Source organism: Homalodisca vitripennis, chromosome 3, assembly GCF_021130785.1.
Source record: "Homalodisca vitripennis isolate AUS2020 chromosome 3, UT_GWSS_2.1, whole genome shotgun sequence".
NCBI classification, from domain to species: Eukaryota; Metazoa; Arthropoda; class Insecta; order Hemiptera; family Cicadellidae; genus Homalodisca; species Homalodisca vitripennis.
The window spans coordinates 3,695,712-3,712,357 of NC_060209.1; positions in this window are offsets into that span (position 1 = coordinate 3,695,712).

The following is a 16,646-nucleotide window of genomic DNA, read 5'->3' on the forward strand; positions in this document are numbered from 1 at the left end:
ATATAGCTGGATTGGCTAAGCAAATCAGATATTATACTATATTCAGATAAATCAAACCGGCTTGACAGCCTAACCTTGATCGGCCGTATATAGCTGGATTGGCTAAGCAAATCAGATATTATACTATATTCAGATAAATCAAACCGGCTTGACAGCCTAACCTTGATCGGCCGTATATAGCTGGATTGGCTAAGCAAATCAGATATTATACTATATTCAGATAAATCAAACCGGCTTGACAGCCTAACCTTGATCGGCCGTATATAGCTGGATTGGCTAAGCAAATCAGATATTATACTATATTCAGATAAATCAAACCGGCTTGACAGCCTAACCTTGATCGGCCGTATATAGCTGGATTGGCTAAGCAAATCAGATATTATACTATATTCAGATAAATCAAACCGGCTTGACAGCCTAACCTTGATCGGCCGTATATAGCTGGATTGGCTAAGCAAATCAGATACTATACTATATTCAGATAAATCAAACTGGCTTGACAGCCTAACCTTGATCGGCCGTATATAGCTGGATTGGCTAAGCAAATCAGATATTATACTATATTCAGATAAATCAAACCGGCTTGACAGCCTAACCTTGATCGGCCGTATATAGCTGGATTGGCTAAGCAAATCAGATATTATACTATATTCAGATAAATCAAACCGGCTTGACAGCCTAACCTTGATCGGCCGTATATAGCTGGATTGGCTAAGCAAATCAGATATTATACTATATTCAGTTGAATCAAACCGTATCAGCCGTATATAGCTGGATTGGCTAATAACTCAGTAAAATAAGACAAAATAAGGATGCAACCTCGGAATGAAAGATAATAAGCTCAAAATTTGCATACGTCTTCACTTTGATGGTATAAAACTTACCTCAAAAGTCTCATATAATCACGTGTACGCGACTTCAGATATTTAAGGTCGAAGGTCATGAAAATCAGTTTTTTGCAAATATATCGTTTACCTTACGCTAAATGACTTTGAAGGTTGTTAGAGAAATTGTAGAACGGAAAATTCTCTTCAACATTTGTCTTAACTAATTTTATGTACGTTCAACTCTTTTTGAGATACAGCGCAAAGAGTAGGGGACCGCTTACCTGTATATACGATAATGCGAGGTCAGCCAGTAGAATACAATAAATAAATGAGTTATACTCGTATTGTTGATTATTCACTTACTATTATTAATATTACTTAATACTATTATTATTAAATTATTATTATTATTTATTATTTAATATACCATATTTATAGATATTAATTATAAATTATATATTCTTTAAATAATACTTATTTTATTTTTACCAAACTTACAATATTTAATGAAATATTTCAAATGAATTTTAATTATATATTTATTTATTGATCCAATAATCAATTTATTAAAATTACAAATAAAAAATATTTTTAATTATTAATGATTAATGTTTTTGTTTTATTTTCTTCTTGTTCATCGTCTTCTTCTTCTTCTTCCTCTGGCTGTTCAATATCGGATTCATTATCATCATTCTCGTTTACTAAAGTATCAGAATAGAAAGATTCAAGAATATCAGGTGCATATTCACTTCCTTCATTGAAATCATCTGAAGTTTATGAAGCGTTGAGGCATGATTGTCCATTACTCTGCCCACAAATTAAAGTGCATCGAAATCCCGATTTCCAGAGTAGCAAATAGCATGATGTTTAGCCTCAGCAGCTACCAAGTAATGTTCAAAAAGTATACGATTTTTGACTAATTTTCCGAACAAGTCACCTCAAGAGTACTTACTTTACTAATGGTGCGTTTACCTTTCTTTTTTTCTGCGACTTCATCAGCTACTTGACCACAAAACAATTAAGATGTTTTAAAATCAAATACCTCTTCTCGTTTTTTACGAGGTAGACTCTCTGCAGTTGGAGTTTCATCGTCTTCTGCACGTCGCTTCGATGCAGCAATTGAATTTTTACCTATATACAGTTTTCGACAATCAAAATGCACCAACACAGAAGTCAAAGTATTTAAATAATTTATATGACCGTCATTTCTGTCAATACTTGCAGTTTTTCTTGTTTGTAAGCCACGCACAACACTCACATAAGCACTTTCTGATATTAATTTATTACAAATAAAACATCAATCAGCCATTGCAATTAAAAGATACACTCAAAATCGTACGTCTATTAATGCTAAGATGTCGTTCAACTAACGGATAAAATAAATTTTTATCGGTATAGAAATACTAACACAGAGAAATACCCTACCATTCCCATCATAAAGTAAAACATCTCACCACCACTACTGTACTTATACATAGAATTGGAATTTCTCATTCGTTACGGTGTGTATAAATTCACATAAAAAACCAGTCATATATAACAATGGAGCTTCGCAGAAACAGCAAACGTCGTACAAGAGATTTGTATTTCGAGATATAATATTCATAGTAATATAGTAATATGGACAAAAAGTATTTCTTTTCATATTGTATGTTTGGTAAAAATAAAATAAGTATTATTTAAAGAATATATAATTTATAATTAATATCTATAAATATGGTATATTAAATAATAAATAATAATAATAATTTAATAATAATAGTATTGAATAATAATAATAATAGTAAGTGAATAATCAACAATACGAGTATAACTCATTTATTTATTGTATTCTACTGGCTGACCTCGCGTTATCGTATATACAGGTAAGCGGCCCCCTACTCTTTGCGCTGTATCTCAAAAAGGGTTGAACGTACATAAAATTAGTTAAGACAAATGTTGAAGAGAATTTTCCGTTCTACAATTTCTCTAACAACCTTCAAAGTCATTTAGCGTAAGGTAAACGATATATTTGCAAAAAACTGATTTTCATGACCTTCGACCTTAAATATCTGAAGTCGCGTACACGTGATTATATGAGACTTTTGAGGTAAGTTTTATACCATCAAAATAAAGACGTATGCAAATTTTCAGCTTATTATCTTTCATTCCGAGGTTGCATCCTTATTTTACCGGACTATAAGCAAATCAGATATTATAAAATATTCAGTTGAATCAAACCGGCTTGACTGCCTAACCTTGATCGGCCGTATATAGCTGTATTGGCTAAGCAAATCAGATATTATACTATATTCAGTTGAATCAAACCGACTTGACAGCCTAACCTTGATCGGCCGTATATAGCTGGATTGGCTAAGCAAATCAGATATTATACTATATTCAGTTAAATCAAACCGGCTTGACAGCGTAACCTTGATCAGCCGTATATAGCTGGATTGGCTAAGCAAATCAGATATTATACTATATTCAGTTGAATCAAACCGGCTTGACAGCCTAACCTTGATCGGCCGTATATAGCTGGATTGGCTAAGCAAATCAGATATTATACTATATTCAGTTCAATCAAACCGACTTGACAGCCTAACCTTGATCGGCCGTATATAGCTGGATTGGCTAAGCAAATCAGATATTATACTATATTCAGATAAATCAAACCGGCTTGACAGCCTAACCTTGATCGGCCGTATATAGCTGGATTGGCTAAGCAAATCAGATATTATACTATATTCAGTTGAATGAAACCGGCTTGACAGCCTAACCTTGATCTGCTGTTTATGCCTGGATTGGCTAAGCAAATCAGATATTATACTATATTCAGTTGAATCAAACCGGCTTGACAGCCTAACCTTGATCTGCTGTTTATGCCTGGATTGGCTAAGCAAATCAGATATTATACTATATTCAGTTGAATCAAACCGGCTTGACAGCCTATCCTTGATCGGCCGTATATAGCTGGATTGGCTAAGCAAATCAGATATTATAAAATATTCAGTTGAATCAAACCGGCTTGACAGCCTAACCTTGATCAGCTGTTTATGCCTTGATTGGTTAAGCAGACTTAAAGGAAAATATCATTCAACACTTATTCCACACTATATTTCTCAAATCCTGAGATTAAATATATATGCAATAATTATCAGTCCTATGAATTCTTTGCTAACAAACTTACATGGAAGCTTACATTTTGTACTATTCCTTTAAAACAATACCGTACATTATATATGGTTCTAACTGCCACAGTTATAATACGAATTATACACTATTTTAAAGATTATCATAACAAATAAATAATGAGTAATTCATATTAAAATATAAATTGCAAAACTTTTAAATACACATTTTTACATAATATATTATTGTTATTAGATTTTATATGTGTTTTATAAATGCTTTTATATTTATAATTTTTTTTGTATATAATGCTAAATTATGCACTATTACTTTCTCGTAGATACTAAACAAGTTAAAATATTAATTTAGATAAGTGTATTAGTGCTGTAGATTGGAGGGTTTTCTTTCTAATAATTAGCTGTAGTAAATACTTCTTTATTCCCTTTTCTCCATAAATTACTACTTAACGACTTTATTGCAATCAGCGGCAGATACAGTTTTAGCACGTTGGACTTCATAGATACTTTTAACGAAAGAGTGTTAATTATTATTCCATTGAAATGTTACATATTACGTAACAGTTAGCATCAAAAGAACATAGACGATGGTACGTTCCGTGACATTATTTTCCAAGATTACAAACATTTTTCCCAAACGGATACAGTAAATATTCATGGATAACTCTGGTTCCGTACAAAAGGAAACTTCTGGGAAAATTTTTAATATTACAAAAACAATCGGCCTTGATTAGTGAGAATAAAAATGCAAATAGTATTATGACTTAAAATCGATTGTTGCACATTATTTAACCGAAAGGATAACATTGTTTTATACGCTATATGATGTCCTGGTTTCACTAAATACATAAATGTGTATTTATTTACATATATAAAGTGCATGACGAACCTTACTGTATTAAACAGGTCAATATATTTACACTTGGCATTAGACCGACATGTTGCGACAGGTAACTAATGATAAGAGATGAGAGCAAATAGGTAAACACATTACTCGTATTTGCCTGTACGATTAAGTACACTGCAGAATAACTATCATGTTTACTAGCGGAGAGAACTAAGCCAGTTTGTACAATATGAAATGCTACGAAATGCCTATTCTGTGTATTAGTTCTAGATGGAGGTGGAATGTCCTCAACTGTCATGAGTGCTGATATCAATATGGATGCATATAATTTATTTATGAGATATTTCAGGGATAGCACCAGAATTATTTTAAATACAATTTGAATTGTAAAATAATTATATTGTATTGTTGTACTTTTCATAAGCTATTCATAAAAACATACAAATAATAACAGCGTTGAAGGTCAATTAATATAATTAAAATTATTACTATTGTTTGATATCCTTAAAAATATATTTTAAAATTTACAAATGTGACATATAACAAAAATTTTAAATTCCTTTTAAAAAATATGAAAACTCCACAAAAAGCATGTTGTATCTCATTTGTAGCATTGATTAATTCAATATTTTATACTAAACTATTACTAAAACCTAAGTATGGCGAAAATGTACTTTGATTATTATCAACTAAAAGAAGTTGTATTATATAGGAACTAGTATCATTCGTTACGAAAGATGTCGAACCTAACTGAAGGGCTTATTAGGGCTGGAATAGTGGAAGTAGTCTTCCCTTTGTGTCAGATAACATAAAACTCCATTACTCAATTATCGTAAAACACCCTAATTAAGATTGGGGAATGGTTGATTATTAACTTTTATTTTCCTTTTCGAATAAAAGTAGTTGCATGATACAATTTAGACAAATTATAAGATAATTATACCATCGTATGACTTGTGATGAATCGAACATATTACATCGGGGACCTCATTTTACGTAAAAGAAAATTAATCGAGGCTACATACATTAAATTGGTAGACCAATATATCAGTGAACCAACAGTCGAGATTAGACCCCTTTGATTGCCAATTCTGAACAATGACCTAAAAAGAAAACTAAAAGTATCAAACGGGTTAGATAATTTTAATCAACCAATTCGAAGTCACTCTATGGTTTTTAGAATTTCATCTCGCATGAACCAATAATAAAAATGGCCCACTCCTGTTCTTTCCTTTTTTGCAGCATCTTGTTTGTGCTGTTAAAATTGCCATTTACTATTGGCCCCCGGTCGGTCGAAGGTAGTTCTTCGGCAAATGCAGACGTATTGTGACCTGTATTCTGTAGTTTTAATAATTAGTGTTGTGTTTTGGTTTTTTATTGAGTGCATGTTTAGAGCTAGCGAGGTTCACTCCCAACATGGTGCTTGTGATTCCTGACTTCACAACGCTCTGATATGATTTATTTATTTTGACCTAGTTTTTTAGAATAGAATAGAATAGAATATGAATTTATTCCTTCGATTATTTACAAATTTTTATATACACAATACAGATTTGGCTCGGAATTTCTAGCCATCGAATCAAGTAGAGATGGCTAGCACAAAACGAAATTGACAAAAGGAAAACGTCTCTTACAGTCTAAATAAACTTAAATTCTAGCGGTCCACCGCAGTGTTCGCAACTAAATAAAATAACATACAATAAATAATAATACTAAAATACACTTAGCAACAAAACATTATTACAAACCCAGAAATTACGTATACTACAATACAATTAATATATTTTTGTGTATAGTAAAAGTTTAAGATACAGTAGAGTAAAATGTAAAACAAAAGAATAATTGCATAATTGCATTCAGGTTCTTTAAAAACATTAAAACTTCAGTGCAGAATCTCAAAAAAAACATTTGTGTCTTCTTTTTCTAGTAGCCATCTTTTAACTTCTCTTTTGAAAAAATTTAAGTTTTTGGAGTTTTTAATACGTTGGGGTAACATGTTAAAAACCTTTGGGCCTGTATACATAAAAGTTTTTCCGAATATAGTTTTATTTATTTTTGGTCTTATATAAACAGAGTTGGTAGCAGCACGAGTGTAGAGTTGAAATTGTTTATTTCCATCATTTCCACTTCGGATGTAGAATATTTTCAAAACTTTAAATATAAAAAGGTGTTTGAGAGGGAGGATGTTAGTTACTTGGAATAAAGGTATGGAGGATTCTCTATGAGGCTTACGTGTGATTATTCTTACAAAATGTTTTTGAATTACTTCTATTGGTTGCAGTGAGACATTACCAGCTGCTCCCCAGACCTCAATACCTTATATCAATCTTGAATGAATTGAGGAAAAATATAAAACTCGGAGTAGTTCGTTATTTAAGAGATTTTGTAAAAAATAGAATGTTTTTATGCTCTTACGTAATTGTGCCTGTAACTGATTAATATGTTGTTTCCAAGAAAAATTTTCATCCAAAGTTACACCTAAATATTTAACATGTGCTATCTGTTTAATTTCTGGGCAAAGGCAATTTTGAGTTCTGGAACAATTACAATAAGTGTGAGATTTCAGTGCATCTTTAAAGTAAAACTGTTTAAGGTCGAAATTTACAAAATTAGTTTTATCAGCGTTAATTTATTTATTTATTTATTTATTTCCAACGGACATACTCCATTTTTACATTCAAGATCCATAATTCAAGATCAATAATTTCAACTTAACCTAAACCAAAAAATTACCTCAACAAAAACATGTGAATGACTGAAAGGAAATATTACATAATACTCTAATGCAAGGCATGATATATGCTAGAATAAAAACGTATTTAAATGTTTTAAAAACTATAACAATACCATAATGAAAGAACGCAACAATAAATAAACTATAACAATAGAAATAACATAATAACAGAAATAACTTAATAACAGTAACAACAGAAAAAACATAATAAACTATAAAATAATATAACAGGGATATTCGTAACAGTGTTTCAAAACAGCAGACAGTAAAAATAACAATGGTAAATAGACAAACTATGACATACAATAAACCGAGAAAATGAAAAACATAGACATTAAGTGGAGGCATTTACGTTGGCAGCACTGCACCTTTCACTTTCCACTTCAATGATCTCACGCCATCGTGGAACAGGTCGACAGTTATAGGCAGGTTGTTGCCGGCCCTCTGCAGGCGAGCCACCGTGCTGTTTGCTGCATAGTTTGTGCCATAGTGTTGCCTGATGAAGAGGTCATTGGAACGAGTGCTGGATGGTGTCTTGAAATTGAGGAGTTGAAGGACGTCCGGGCAAACCACATCACCGTTCACCAACTTATGGAGAACCACTAAGTCGGCTACAGTCCTGCGAGTATCAAGATGTTCCAGTTAAAGTCTGGCGTACATATCATCAATTGGTACTTGTTGGTATTGGTATCCATTTCTGACACCCACCAAACGGATGAAACGACGCTGAACTCGTTCAAGATCATCACAAAGGTACTTTTGGTGTGGATTCCAAACAGTCGATCCATATTCCAGAATCTGGCGTACCAGGGCACAGTATATTGTCCTCAGGGCTACCATATTTGTTATAGGTTTAGAAAAACGGGAGATAAAACCAAGCATTCTGTTTGCCTTCGAGCAAATATTATGAACGTGAGCCTCAGGGCTAAAATTCTGTGTCAGAGTAATTCCCAAATCTCTCACTTCATTTACTCTAGCGATGGTTTCTCCTTGCAACAAGTAATTGTATATTATAGGCGAAGTGCAACGGTAAAATGATATGGCTTGACATTTCTTGGCGTTTAGTGACATTTTGTTTATTAAGCACCATTCATATACGCCATGAAGACTATCTTGAAGTGATTCACAATCCGCAACATGAGTAATCTGTGAGTATAACTTGACATCGTCCGCAAACAATAGGCAGTCACTGTTGATATTCAGAGGAAGATCGTTTATAAAGAGTGCGAAGAGATAAGGTCCAATGATAGAGCCCTGGGGAACACCGGAAAGTGAGATAAACTCAGAGGATATTGAGCCAGCAAACTTCACTGCAAGCCTGCGCTCAGAAAGGTAACTCGACAGCCAACGAACTGAAATGTCATCGAAACCAAGCGCAGAGATTTTCTTGAGTAATAAGGCATGGTCAACAGTGTCAAAGGCCTTGGAAAAGTCTAAATATATTGTATCCAGCTGTTTGCCATTAGCAAAAGCATTCTGCACCTGAGTCTGGAGTAACATTAAGTTTGATAGAGTCGACCTTCCTGGTGAGAAACCGTGTTGCTGAGGACAGGTTAACTGAGCAATCCTAAATCTTATTCGATCAAGAAATAGATCCTCAAAAACTTTGGATATCGCTGAGAGAATGGAAATGGGCCTGTAATTTGAGGTGATGTCAGTAGGTCCTGATTTATGAATGGGGACCACGTAGGCTGCTTTGAACGCCTCAGGAAAAATTCCCATCGCAAGTGAAGTATTAAATATGTGGCAAACTGGAATGGCCAAGATGCTTCTGCTGTACTTGAGTACCCCTGGTGGAATCCCATCAGGGCCCCAGCCCTTTTTGTCATCAAGGTTTCTAAGCTTCTCCAATACTTCTTCAGGGGTGAACTCATAAGCAACTCCGTCACCGAGATGGTAATATCCGCTTGGAACAAAGACCTCCGTAGGCTTCGTGAAAACCGAGAAGAAGAAGTCCTTGAATGCTTCACACATCGCAAGAGGCTCCTCAGCAACGACTCCATTGTGAACAATCTGAGAGGGCACAGACGAAAATCTTTTTGTGGAATTGACATGACTCCAAAATAAACGGAAATTGTTGGGGATTCCAGCTTCCACCCTTTGTATATGCTGGCGATAATCCCAGGCAGCCAAGACCCTACACCTTGCTCTTATATTAGCGAATCTGGAATAATTAGATGCTGACGGAAAGTGCTTGTATTTTTTATGTAAAAATTTTTTTGTTATTATTAAGTTTTTTAAATAAGGTGAAAACCATTTAGGAAACGGAGAGTAGCCAATTCTTCTTACTGGCGAGTTAGCCTTTACTATATTGGAAACTGTAGAGATAAAGGAATTTGTTGCCCTGTTAAGGTCTGAGTTGGACAGTATTGCATGAAAGTCAGTAGTTAACAACGAGCGATGAACATTCATAAGGTTACACCTTTTCAGATCATATATGTGTCTTTTGAATAAATGAGATTGGTTGATATGTCGGTAGTGGATCTCAAAGGATAAGGGTGGGTGGTGTCTCTCCTCAACCGGCAGCAGATTATCGCTCTCCAGTGATACATTAATATCTTTATTAGAACTCAGAATCAGGTCCAACATGACGTCTCTGCTGTTATAGATTTGATTGATTTAGTAAAGCTGAAACAAGTCCATCAGTGACCGTACCACTCTTGACGCTGGGGAATGCGTACCAGTTGACAAACCATTCCAATCAATCCCGGGAAGGTTGAAATCACCCACGACAACCACCTCGTCGAATCTTCGCCCCGTTGACATTAGTGCCTCTATTGACTGTAACAAACTATTGTATCTGGAGGGAGGCTGCTGAGGAGGGATGTAACAAGCTACTAGGAGCCATGAGGTGTATTTGCAGGGCTTAAGCTCAATAAGAAGGTGCTCAATATCATTGATTTCAGAGTAGAGTTGAGTTGAGTTGATAGCATCCCTGATGGCCACCATTACTCCACCCTTACCAGACTTAGAGCTGCTCAGTGGAGACCTATCACATCTATAAATTGAGAAATTCTTAGGCAACACCTCAGCATCGTCAACGTCAACTGACAAGTTTGTCTCCGCCAGTATGACAACGTCGAAGTTAGACATAGTAATTGAGGACTTGAATTCATTCAGTTTGCTTCTCATTCCATTCACATTTTGATAGTAAAAATAAGTATGACCGTTGGATGAAACTAGTTTTTTGTCTTCTTAACTATCATCGGCACCCCATTCTGATACTTAATTGTTAAATCCTTCTCCCCATTCCTTTCTCTGACAGCTAGAGAATTTCGAAGTTCTTGCAAGTGATATCTTATTGTTATTAATTATCATTTTGTTATTAGTACACCATGAGCTTAGAGTCTGTAAATCTGCATTAATATGTTTCCAAATTATTTGCCATGATCGCTGTACGTATCGAAGGGCAATATCGTCCGCAAAAGCTATGATTTTTCCGTGAAAGGGTACATTCAATAAATCATTCATGAAAATTATGAACAGGGTTGCTGACAAAACAGACCCCTGTGGTACACCTTGCAAAATAGGCATTGAATGACTTAAACAATTTTTAATTTTAACTTGCTGAGTTCTTCCCGTCAAAAAGCTTCTAAACCAATTTAATGCGTTTCCTCTGATCCCACAACACTCCATCTTGTTTAAAAGAATATCGTGATCAACAAGATCAAATGTTTTATAGAAATCAACGAATAAACCTGAGACCTTACTGTTATTATTTATACCATTTAAAATTCCCTCCATGAAAGTTAAGATTGCAGATTCGGTACCTTTACCTTTTGTGAAACCAAACTGTTTAGAAGAAAAAAATGTATTTTTATTGAGAAAACAAATTAGCCTAGACTTCATACACCTCTCAAACACCTTAGATATTACAGACAAAAGAACAATCGGTCTATGGTTCTTCACCTTCTCCCTACCGCCCTTTTTGAAAATAGGAGTTTTTGTAGTTATGTGTTATGTAAAATATTTACCTGGAAAAGAGATCATATTGCTTGATTTTATATCACTGAACGATGGAAAATATCCAGAAAAATCCCTGTTTCCTTCACAATTATCGTCAAAATAAACTTCTTTCCTTTAGACTATGAGGAGTAGACTCCCTAATGACATGTCCTTATCTCAGTTCTTATTTATAGAATGAAATATTAAACAGTTTAACAAAAAGAAGTATTGATATTTGCCCTACTTTCAATCGAATACGTAGTACAGGATAAGGGTTTGAAATATTCAGTATATATATAGGTAGCCAGACTGAGATTTAAGTTACGGTGTAATCAAGGTATTTTAAATTTTATCATAAATGTAGTCTTATATAAGTGCACAAATAAAAGTTCTCTTAGTTACTTAATTTGGGACACAAAGTGGTGTTTTTAAGTACTTTAAAACAAATATCTAAAAAATCAGCTGGAACCGAATTTAAGGTTTTTTCAGTGTGCTAACTTCCAAATTTGTTACTGTTTCATTTTAAGCCAATAAAAAACTAGCTGTTATTTATCAGTACGAGACACGAGGAGCGTGACAATGGCAATGGACTCGGAGTAACTGTATTCACTGAGAATACATGCAAACTTTCAGATTTATAGGTCATTTCATCCTCAAAATATCATGCGGTCAGATATAATGGCGAAAGTAGATAGCTTTGACCGGTTCTCTGACACACCGTGTTGACGGACTCTGAGTAACTGCATTCACTGAGAATACATGCAAACTTTCAGATTTATAGGTCATTTCATCCTCAAAATGTCTTGCGGTCAAATATAATGGCGAAATTAGATAGCTTTGACCGGTTCTCTGACACACCGTGTTGACGGACTCTGAGTAACTGTATTCAATGAGAGTGCATGCAAACTTTCAGATTTATAGGTCATTTCATCCTCAAAATGTCTTGCGGTCAGATATAATGGCGAAAGTAGATAGCTTTAACCGGTTCTCTGACACACCGTGTTGACGGACTCGGAGTAACTGTATTCACTGAGAATACATGCAAACTTTCAGATTTATAGGTCATTTCATCCTCAAAATATCTTGCGGTCAGATATAATGGCGAAAGTAGATAGCTTTGACCGGTTCTCTGACACACCGTGTTGACGGACTCTGAGTAACCGTATTCACTGAGAATACATGCAAACTTTCAGATTTATAGGTCATTTCATCCTCAAAATGTCTTGCGGTCAGATATAATGGCGAAAGTAGATAGCTTTGACCGGTTCTCTGACACACCGTGTTGACGGACTCGGAGTAACTGTATTCACTGAGAATACATGCAAACTTTCAGATTTATAAGTCATTTCATCCTCAAAATGTCTTGCGGTCAGATATAATGGCGAAATTAGATAGCTTTTACCGGTTCTCTGACACACCGTGTTGACGGACTCTGAGTAACTGTATTCAATGAGAGTGCATGCAAACTTTCAGATTTATAGGTCATTTCATCCTCAAAATGTCTTGCGGTCAGATATAATGGCGAAAGTAGATAGCTTTAACCGGTTCTCTGACACACCGTGTTGACGGACTCGGAGTAACTGTATTCACTGAGAATACATGCAAACTTTCAGATTTATAGGTCATTTCATCCTCAAAATGTCTTGCGGTCAGATATAATGGCGAAATTAGATAGCTTTGACCGGTTCTCTGACACACCGTGTTGACGGACTCTGAGTAACCGTATTCACTGAGAATACATGCAAACTTTCAGATTTATAGGTCATTTCATCCTCAAAATGTCTTGCGGTCAGATATAATGGCGAAAGTAGATAGCTTTGACCGGTTCTCTGACACACCGTGTTGACGGACTCTGAGTAACTGTATTCACTGAGAATACATGCAAACTTTCATATTTATAGGTTACTTCATCCTCAAAATGTCTTGCGGTCAGATATAATGGCGAAAGTAGATAGCTTTGACCGGTTCTCTGACACACCGTGTTGACGGACTCTGGTAAAATGAGAGTGGGTTCACATGTGTCGTGTAATACTTGTACATTTGTGATTTACTGATGAAATATAAATATATATTGTCGCTGTTCTGGAGAAGTTGGCAGTTTTGATTTACAAGTGTGAGTGTGATCTGCTAAATGGTTTGTAAACCGTGTAGTATCATCCTATTCAGCCCTCGGCGACGTTTTGCCGAGTTCCATAGTTGAACACGCACCATCGAAGAACTCGTTCTTGTTTGTAGAGAAATGTTTGACGCAAAGATTAAAGTCAATAGATTAGGTCTATAGATATCTTGCCACTATTGCATTACCATTTTCGTTAAGTAAATTAAGTTTCACAGCATTTTTCTAAAGATCACTATTTCGATGAGAAAGGGACTACAAACGCAAAAGTGTGATGAAATCAAATCTGTTCACTGTATTTTAACGTTGACTTTTCATTTTATTATCTTTAATTATTCCATGAATGATAATGTAACATTTTAATATCTCATTATGCTTGTACTCAGTCTGTTTACAAATATGTTTATTATTTTATTTTCTCTGAGCCCTAACGTTTACACGTGAAACCGATATGAAAATATTCATTAATGCTCAACAAAACAAGCGCGTATTTGTATGCTTTTAATCGTATTTCCATACTTGCCTTCACCTCGCTTGTGAAACTCGATTACGCAACGAAAACCCTAGGCCTACTGTTGCTTTCAGTGACAAAACTACTCGATTACGCAACGAAAACACTAGGCCTACTGTTGCTTGTAGTGACAAAACTACTCGATTACGCAACGAAAACACTAGGCCTACTGTTGCTTGCAGTGACAAAACTACTCGATCACGCAACGAAAACACTAGGCCTACTGTTGCTTGTAGTGACAAAACTACTCGATTACGCAACGAAAACACTAGGCCTACTGTTGCTTGCAGTGACAAAACTACTCGATCACGCAACGAAAACACTAGGCCTACTGTTGCTTGTAGTGACAAAACTACTCGATTACGCAACGAAAACACTAGGCCTACTGTTGCTTGCAGTGACAAAACTACTCGATCACGCAACGAAAACACTAGGCCTACTGTTGCTTGTATTGACAAAACTACTCAATTACGCAACGAAAACACTAGGCCTACTGTTGCTTGCAGTGACAAAACTACTCGATTACGCAACGAAAACACTGTGACGACCCCAGCATATAGTTCTAAGACCAGACCGGTAACATCGTATTTAACTTTTTATTTATTAATTTTTATAATTTTTATTGAATTTTAAAGTAATACTTGTAATAGAGACGCCATATTGGCTGAGAACAATAGACGCTAATAGTCCGCCATACTTGTTGTAAACTCCCACAATTCCATTCGACATTACTAACAAGTTATATTCTTTGTTAGGCATTCGGTTGTCGATTACTTGAATCTCGACAATCGTTATTTCGGTAGTTGTGAATAATTGAGTAGTTATTCGGTAGTACTTTGTTTTGATTGGACTAGTCCCTCAGTAATTCAATTCTTATACGTAATATTGATCAAAAATAAACGTACACTCTAAGGTTTTAATGTACTGATTTAACTGGTAGTTAAAACCTGATTAACCTAAATTAACTGCTTCTAAAACTAACTTAATTATACAAATTAGTTGATAACCTAACCTTTCTGACTTGGTTAGGCTAACTCAAAGGTACCGGTACAGGGCAGGAGGCTAACCACGTTGTGAGAGATGGAAGATAAGGGGTAGTAGTCATTAAAGGGAAGTGAAATAAATTATAAATTTAAATATTTTTGAAAAATTAAAGTTGGACTTGGTTATATTTTGTTGAAACTTTGGGAACTTGTTCATCTGATGATAGTTAAATTGTAATTAAACTTTAAACTTTTGGTTAACTTTAAAGTTTTGACTTTTGATTTTTTTTTATTATGTTTTAAATTCTTTCTCTCGTCCGTGGTGGAACCAGCAAACCCTGATTGAGTTAGTTTGCTAAGTTTATTTACAGGCACGAAGAAAGAAGATTAAAATTTGTGGAATAGGTTTCGACATTCGTGATGAATTGTATGATGAATTGAGTGATAGGTAAAAAGGTATTTTAAATATTTTTGGGTAATTTGAAGGAAAAGTAAATATTGAAATATTGGAATTATTCTTTGCTCAGACATAGTAGGTTGTCTTGACTTAGAATAAATCGTGGTGTAACTTCGTATTTGATTAGTGTTCAGGACTTAGACAAAAAGTGGATTGATTAGAGCTGAATTGAAAGTTGATTGATTGATTGCAAGTCGATAAATTAAAATTATTTCTTGATTTTAATTACTTTTCACAAACGGGAGAGAGCACATAATTATTTAATTGAAAATTTAATTGAGAAAAATCTTTTTAAATTATTTTTGGAAAAATAAGTTGGGACTTGTCCACTTTTTGAAAGTAAGTGTGCCTGAACTGATTGACAATGGCTGGTCGCGTTAGTATTGGAGGGCAAGAATTGGACCTCCAGGAAGCCATTGATGCGGTAACTGAACGGTTGGAGACTCTTGGTCATGCTAGGTTGGATCGAAGTGACCACCTGAACACCATGTTGGAGGAAACTTTGCGAGGTCATACAGAACGACATACGTTCGACATGGTAGGCTCGATCACTCCCTTTGATGGAGGAAAGCCGGAGGCTGTTCTCCACTTCTTTGAGAGTATCGACAATGTCGGTGAATTAAGTCATTGGGGAAACGACGAAAAATTAAGGGTTGCTAAATTGAGATTGGCTGGAACCGCCTTGAGTTTTATTCGATCGGTGGATCAAGGCCGGTTGAGTACTTATGCGGGATTTAAAGAAGTTTTGACACAACGGTTTAGTGACAAAGCTCCGAAAGATTGTTACTTCCAGCAGTTGTCTGTAATACAGCAACGGAGGGGTGAAACGATTGAAGCTTTTGCTGATCGAGTGCGGACATTAAATGAAAAGACAGTGCGAGTCACTGCAAATCCAGAAGTTAATGCTGCACTAAGGGAAGAAGCCGATCGTATAGCTTTGGATGCTTTTACCCGAGGTCTTATTGGACACGTTGGTGATCAGACGAGACTAAAAGTCCCTACTAAAATCCGAGAAGCCGTCACTACAGCGGTGGCAATTGATCAAATTTTGAAGCAATCGAAAGATCCGTCTCGCGCTACAGATGAACGGAAGGTTTT